Below are 8,629 nucleotides of genomic sequence, written 5' to 3'. Positions count from 1 at the left end.
CCGGGGAACACACGATAACGCATGTGTTGATACCTCAAGACATCACGCCTTCTGATAGCTAAAACGGGTTAAATTTTTTGGAAACCCCTGGTGAATTATACTAAAGTAAAAATATAAGTATGAGTAGTGGCGCACTGAGATGACTCTAGTGCAACAGCTGATGCAAGGTTCCCGAAATTTCTAGAACCATTTTGGTCCAATGGTAGAGGCTTGGTCCGGTGCTTGATGTACCTAGGTTCAGTTTGTATCTTCAAGGTAAGTAGGGGCGCCCATGACCACTCACTCGATTTAATCAAGTCTTCAGAAGACTCTGTACTGAATGACAAGCGAAATGGTTTCATGTAACCAAGGCAACTGCTACGATGGATGGTAACCATATAACCAAACGACACTTGGTGGCCTACTGGGTTACTGCATTCCAGCCTGATGGGGACGGCAAGAATTTACATTTAAGCGATGGCTGGAGTTTCCTATTCACATAATGCCACTCAGGGGCTACCGAGGTGGGTCACTCTTGCCTTAGATGTCGGGACTAAGCACCGTAGCCCCAGGCACCTACGCTCCTAATAGGGTTGGATGAAAAACAAAAGAATGTATTTTCAGTGACGATATCAAACATTATACATTTCCTTGGCACGTCCGTACTTAGCACGTCCGTACCACTGTGTTCATTTCTGAGCTGAGATACCCAGCACAAGCATACGATCAATTTCCTGTCGTTACCATGATTTGTGTTGGCGGGGAGAGCCGGGAAAGGAGGGTACAGACTACAGAGCCTGCCCATGTTTCTTGTTCTTCCTACAGAAAAAGAAATTACAGTTCCGAAAAGAAAATGGGTGTCGTAGAGTATATATCTGCTTTTCTGCAGGAAAGACGAGGATAGGAGAGTGTTTTTAGATCTTCCTGCAAAATGAGATTTAATCTACGGCAGAGAATCGATTGTAAATAGGTTTGTGAATCCCTGCCTCTGCTGGTCATCACTCTGACACTGAATGGAAGTCACGTATTCACAGCATAACATCGTAATACAGTTTATGTTGCTTTCCTTTGCAGATTATTGTAGACTAGGATAAGGCTTTCATTTACCGTCATAAATATGATAAATGACCTCTAAACGACGAATTATAAAGTGTGATGCAATTTGTTTTTCTTGGTGCTCTTTTATATTTTCTTCATTTCTCTCTCTCTCTCTCTCTCTCTCTCTCTCTCTCTCCCTCTCCCTCTCCACATCCCATCACCAACTGAATAACTTTCTCTCTATCCCTGTTCCTATTCCTTCTTCCATCCTCCCTTCTTCCTTCCTTCTCCTCTCTTCCACTCATCATTCCCCATCCTGCACCCCTTCCTTCGCCCCTATAACTCTCCTTTCTCCATCCTCCCCCCTTCTTCATCCATTCCTTCTCTGCTCTTTCCTCCTCCTTCATCCCTTCCTCATTTCTCCTTCCCTCCTTCCTTCCGTTTCCTCCTACCCCTTTTTCTTCATTCCTCCTTTCTCCTCCTTCCCCCTCTTTCACCCCTTCCTCCATCCTTTCTTCCTTCCCTCCTTCCTTCTCCTTCGCCCCGCCTTCCTTCGTCCCTCCGTCATGCGTTTCTCTTCCTCCCACCATCACCCCTTCCTTCCCTGTTTCATCCCCTCCTTCCAACCTCCTTCACCCCTTCTTAGCCCTCCATCATCCTCTCCTTCCTTCTCCCCTTTCCCTTTTCTTCTCTCCTTCCATTTTCCTTCCCTTCCTTCTTTCCTTCCCCCTTTCTTCTCCCCTCCTTCCATTTTCCTTCCCCTTCCTTCACCACCCTTTTACACCTTCTTTCTTCCTCCTTCGCCGCCTGCTTACTTCCTTTCCCTTCCTTCCTTCCTCTTTGCTTCCCCTTCTTTTATCCCTCCTTCACCCATTACTTTCATTCCTTCACTCCTTCCTTTTCCCTCCTCCACGCCTTCCTTCACTCCTTCTTTTCCCCTTTTCCACTCCTTCCTTCACTCCTTCCTTCCCTCTTTCCTTCCTTCCTCTTTCCTCTCGTCCCTTCCCCCCTTCACCCTTTCTTTCCTCCCTCCATCACCTCTTCCTTCCTCTCTCCTTCATCCCTTTCTTCACATCCTGTTTCTCTCCCCACACTCCTTCCTCATCGTTATCTCTCCAAACACCCCACCTACTCCTCTGTCCCCCCCCCTCTCTCTCTCTCTCTCTCTCTCTCTCTCCACGTGCGTCTGTGTTTTACGTTGCAACAGAATCTTCCTTCAAGTAGAAATGATTACTGATTGGAAAGAGTGGAGGTTTGTGCAAGGGACATGTGCTGTGTGGAGAGACGCAAAATTACACACACACACACACACACACACACACACACACACACACAATCTCCTCATCTCTTCACCACGATTCTTATTTCATTCCTGCTGTCTCCCTGTTATTTCATTCATTATAAGAGTGTTATTTCAAACTGAATGTGGTTAGATAATTCCCTTCATTAACCTCTTTATTCAGATCCTCCGTAACTTGAGTCTGGTGAGTTATATCCGATGTCGTCGTTTCTGTTAAGAATTTTAAATATTTGCATCAGATCTCCTCTTAGTCGTCTTTTGTGTGTGTGTGTGTGTGTGTGTGTGTGTGTGTGTGTGTGTGTGTGTGTGTGTGTGTGTGTGTGTGTGTGAAGATAATATTTAGTTTCTTTAGTCGTTCTTCGTATGACAAAGTTCGCAGTGATGGGATAATTCAAGTGGCTCTTCTCTGTACTTTCCTGCGTTTTTCTTCGTCTGTTATAAGGCTCAGGGATCATGACTGCACTCAGAGTATTCTAAATATGGTCTAATTTATGATGTATAAAGTTTAAACATTATAACTGGTGTTTTCTGTTCGAAGTTCCGTGCATTTTGTTTGCCTTGTTACTCTCTGCTATACACTGTTTAAAATATTTCAGATCGTTACAAATAATAACTCCATGATCTCTTTCGTCCTTTACTTCCGACAGTGAGGTAACCAACCATGAATTGCTCTTATTTATTTATTTATTTATTTATTTATTTATTCTAAACTGCACTACTGTATGTTTATCAAATTTCATCCGTCACTTTTCTCTCCATTTTCTTAAACTAAGTTGCTTTGGACGGATTCACCGTCCGCTATAATAATTATTCCACCTCCATAGTTCGTGTTTTTTTTTTTTTTAATAACAGAACAGAGGAAGGAAAAACAAATGAATGAAAAAAATAATTGTCTTGGATGGCAGAAGTAAATAATGTCCTAGGTCTGAAGAGGTTAACTTCATCTGGATCATACCTACTTAACCTCTGCCTCTCTGCTACTGTGCTACTTCCTTTATGCTCCTCCTGCAGCCTGTCCCTTTTGAGGAAGAAGAAGAAGAAAAAAAGGAAGATGGTGATGATGATGATGATGAAGAAAAAGATGAAGAAGACGATGAAGATGTTGATGATGATGAAGAAAAAGAAGACTTCAGGTAAATGCTATCGACCGCACGCATGTCATCACTACTATCATTTTTTTTTTCTCAGTCCCAGTATTCCCCTAGAATCCGCCAGGCATGAATCGAATTTTCATCCCGGCCTTCCACCGTGCAGCTGAGGGAACTGAGGAGAAACTAACTGTGTCCTTGAGTCTGACCGGCATGAAAAAATCCACTCTCAGCATCTCCCCAGTCAGGACAATTTTCCCCCTCCATGTCTTCATTTAATATTCGTCTTCCTTTTTTTTTTTTTCCTTATTTTTCCTCTGTATTCCTGAGTCATGCCACGTTGAGTACACCGCTTCCCGTCCGATAAGCGAAGTTAAGCAACGTTGGGTCTGGTTAGTACTTGGATGGGTGACCGCCTGGGAACACCAGATGCTGTTGGCATAACTCCCTACGTGTCAAGTGGGGTTGGTGGAGGATTAGTGCCCCTCCCTGTAAAACAATTAACTCTAAGCCCTTGACCACCCCGTTTGGGATACATGGCGTCTGGCAATGGATGGATGGATGGATTCCTGAGTCGTTCCTACCTACTCTCCCTTCTTGTACATTATCTTACTCGTTTTCTATATTTCTACTTTCTCTCATTTCTCCTTTCCCTCATTTCTCCCCTCTTTTATTCTCTCTTTTATTTCACTTTTTTTTGTTATCTTCCTCACCTCATTAGATAAAATTCCGCCTTATTTCCTATCTTACTAATCCTCTTCTTTTTCCTCCATTCTTCCTTCTTCGCTGATATGCATGTTTTCTTCATTTACTTTCAGCCTTTGTCTTCTTCTCTCCTTTCCTCAGCTATTCCTACCTACTCGCCGCTCTCATTACTACTTTTCCATAATTCTCCCTTCTCTCACTCTTTCCCTTCCCTCATTCTTTTCCTCTCTCATCTTCTTTCCTTGCTTTCATGTTATTTTCCTCTTCGCCTCCTCAGTTAAAGCTTTTCTTCAGTCTCTTTACTCTCCTGTCTTCTTTCTCCCCCATTTTTTCTTTATCATGTAGTATATATTCTCTCATCCTACTCTTTCCCTATTTCCTTCCGTCACTCTTAGTTTCTCTCACCTTACCTTACCTCTCCCCCCCACACTGTCTTCCTCCACATCTCTTCCTACTCACCCCTCTCTCCTCTTACCCTTCCCTATACCTATTTCAGCCTACACACACACACACACACACACACACACACACAGGGAAGAAATACCTCCATGCACACATACAAAGTACACATGCACGACAATACACTTTCACACATACACAGACACCTCAGTCCTGCACATACACGTACACAAACACACGTACACGGCTGCTCATCTGTTATGCACAAGTGACACTCTGGGTAAACACACATACACTATTTCTTAAATCTTCGTCTCACCCAAAATATATCACCTCCTACGAAACATTAAGAAACAGATCATAATTCAACGCTCATTTTTTCCTATAGATTTCGTTCAAACTACTTTTTATTTAGTCGGACAACATATATTCCTAAATGAACTTTCTTTTCTGTGCTTCGTATTTTTCGTTAAGGTTTGTGCCGACTTGACGATGTTTCGGGTGAGTGAGCGATGATTTGTGGGTCGAGTGCTTAAGGATGTCTTGCTTCTAAAAACAGGAGGGTGATGAACAATGTAGGGGGAGGGAGGGGAGAGGGAGAAAAGGGGAGAGGGGCAGAAGAAGGGGAAGGTATTGGGAGGAGCGAGGAGGGGAGAGGGAGAGGGGAAATGGGCAGGGAAAGAGGGAGATGTAGGGAGGTAGGGGAAAGGGGAGAGAGAGGGAAGTGATGGGAAAACAGAAGGAAAAGCAAGGAGGAAGGAAGGAAGGAAGGGGAATAGGATGTGTTGTGGAAATTGAAAAGGACAGAAGAGAAGGAGAGAGAGTGAAAGAGGGAAAGGGAGGTGGTGGAGAAGAGAGAGAGAGAGAGAGAGAGAGGGAGAGACGAGTCATGGTCAACTGTAAAAGACAGGTAGAAAAAAAGACACTGGATCTACAAAGAAGAGGGAAAAGTAGACAGATAGAACAACAGTACACTGGAAGATGCATGGATAGATAAGCATACTTTTTACTCTTGTTGTCTCCTGGCGATATACTCAACTTAGACTTCAAACTAGAGGGGTTATACAGCCTTCCTAAACCCCTTCACTCCTAGGCGACTCCTCTAGGCTGAACTGAATTGACTTGTAATAATAGGAATATACTAGAAAACACATCACCGTAAGGAAGTGACTGACAGATCGAAGGAGAAGGTGAATATGTACAAGTATATGAGGTAGTTGATGTAAAATAGGTAGATAAATAGATGAGTTGGTAGGTAGGTAGATAGGTGTTTGAAGAATATGCAGGTAGATTAATAAATAGATGAGGATGACGTGTGTAACAAGTAGACAGATGGATGATGTAAGGAAATATGTTTAAGGCGGCCTTTCCGTTACTGAGTGTGAATATAACATACCATTGTTAATCTCTCTCTCTCTCTCTCTCTCTCTCTCTCTCTATCTATCTATCTATCTATCTATCTATCTATTTATCTATCTATCTATCTACCTATCCATCTATATGTCTATCTGTCTATCTATAACACCAATATTCTAGACTAAAATCACATTCTGTTTGGATTAAGGAAGCATACGTTGACTATAAACAAATTTCCACACTGCCTTAAATTCTACAACGCCACACGAAGAGTTCCGAAACGGGCGTAGAATCTCTGTTAATAAATCGCTCCTTGTGAACGCTGATGTCCCTGATGTTATATACGAGGCGTGTATATCACTGCAAATATGCTGTGGTATGGGACGCAGGTGGGGCGAGTATATTACGCTGGTATGATGGATGTGAATATGCCCTGAGGAACATTACATAAAGAGGGGCTTAGGTTGTTTTTATCCTCGCCGCAAGACGCCAGGTATATGGGAGCGACGCAGACTAACTTATTTGTTCTTGTTTTTGTTGTGGGAGAAAGCTTTAATTCACACCAACTTCCAAACTACCAATCCCTATCCCCACAGGGTGTCACTACCCACCCGTGACTTTCCACTCAGAATTACCCAAACTCGTTCCATCCATTCCCCTTCACCCTCCCCCACTCGTATTCAGTACAGGATGTGACAGATGAAATTAGATTAGAATTCAGATCTCTCTCTCTCTCTCTCTCTCTCTCTCTCTCTCTCTCTCTCTCTCTCTCTCTCTCTCTCTCTCTCCGGCTCGTCTCCTTGGCAGACATGTGATGCTTCATTAGTTTTACCAACACCCGCCACTCTTTGTGTGTGTGTGTGTGTGTGTGTGTGTGTGTGTGTGTGTGTTTGAAGAGGGGTATGTGTGAATCTGTAGAGATACTTGAGGTGTGTGTGTGTGTGTGTGTGTGTGTGTGTTTGTGTGTGTGTGTGTGTGTGTGTGTGTGTGTGTGTGTGAGAGAGAGAGAGAGAGAGAGAGAGAGAGAGAGTTTTGTGTGTGTACAATATATGCGCGAATGTAACTGCATGTGTATTTTTTTTCTTACAAAACTGTAATTTTGTCCACTTATATAGACGCATATATATATATATATATATATATATATATATATATATATATATATATATATATATATATTGCCAGACGCCTCAATCCCGTTTGGGGTGGCCACAAACAAATCGCCTCCAAGTCGCCCTGTCCCCCGCCATTTCACTCCCCTGCTCCCAACTCACACCCCCTCTCTCATATACCTCTCCACCCCATCTCTCCATCTCATCCTCGGCCTCCCCCTCCCTCTTTCCCCCTCCACCTCACTCACATACACTCTCTTCGTCAGTCTTTCACACACCCCCCTCCATCCATTTTATATATATATATATATATATATATATATATATATATATATATATATATATATATATATATATATATATATATTTGTAAATTAGGGTGAAAGACAATACACTAACCTAACTCTCCCCACCGCCCCAGCACTATACATCATACAGGAATTCTGAGATCGTGGGAAGCACCTCCAACCCGTCCCACCTCCCACCCCTCACTATCACCATTACACCAGTACAAGTCATGAGGTTAAACACACCACCATTTACTCTATAAGGCTAAGAAAATCACCACTATGCACCTAAAGGTCACATCGTCATCACAAAGCATAGCATCTCACCTAACACACAAGCATAACGCACAACTCAAACCACAAACTAACCTTCAGTACCACGAAATCGTTTGTATTTAATTTCTTGCTGTCACCAGACGATTTTATTAAGTTTAGGAAATTTTTTTGTTAGTGATGGGGTCAGAAACAATGACTCTTAAGTGTTTTAATGCAAAGATGCCTTTTCTGTATCATCCTTCCTTCTGCCAGACGACTTTTTCCAGCTTAGGGGAAAACCTGTTGTAGCGAGAGGGTTTTTACACACACACACACACACACACACACACACACACACACACACACACACACACACACACACACACACACCTTTTAAACATGTTGTAACTTATGCGCTCTCCCTAGAATCCTCTCTCTCTCTCTCTCTCTCTCTCTCTCTCTCTCTCTCTCTCTCTCTCTAAGAAAAAAAAAAGTTTTGTGTGAGTGGGGGGGGGGATACTATTCAACATTTCATAGCACTGATGGATATTACACACTGTAGGCAGGACGTCTGGAGAAAATGTCCTGCTTAACGCACAAAACGCGACGTAACACTGCATATCCAGTGATGGGTTGAAATATCATTAAAAGAAATCAATGTATGATGGAGATCAGGGAATATTTAGGCACTATATCTGACTGGGTGATACATGCATAGGTGATCTTCCTTTAAATGTATAAAATGTGCTGTAAATCCGCATTCTAGGTGTCAAGTTGCGTAACATCATGAAATCAATGAGACAGATTATGTCTCTGGAAAAAAAATATATAGTAACCATTTTTGTTACTGAAGAGGAGTGACATTCCGTGAAAACAGCTAACGAGGTCCGTCTCTGTAGCTAAAATCATGAACAAGGCATCAGCTGAAACGATAAACGTCAGTGAGAGACAGGGACTCCTAAAGAAGCCCCCACATCGAAAAATCTCTCAGAATGTGAATAAACTCGTCCGAAGGCGGCAGGAGTATAATGAAAAATTCTTCACTGGGGTAAAGGGGTTAAGGTCCTTTCAGGTCTTGAACATCCATTCAGGCTCAGTCAAGTGAGTTCT

General features: G+C 42.7%; 1 pseudogene; it reads left to right on the top strand.

The window, feature by feature from the left end:
* Window positions 1-3,727: 3,727 nt before the first annotated feature.
* Window positions 3,728-3,846, top strand: LOC145390467 (5S ribosomal RNA; annotated as a pseudogene).
* Window positions 3,847-8,629: the final 4,783 nt, after the last annotated feature.

Source organism: Coenobita brevimanus, chromosome 14 (genome assembly GCF_032717465.1).
Source record: "Coenobita brevimanus isolate Jiangsu-jjx chromosome 14, ASM3271746v2, whole genome shotgun sequence".
Taxonomy (NCBI): Eukaryota; Metazoa; Arthropoda; class Malacostraca; order Decapoda; family Coenobitidae; genus Coenobita; species Coenobita brevimanus.
Note: the sequence above shows the minus strand (reverse complement) of the source record. Positions and strands in the feature narration are given on the sequence as shown.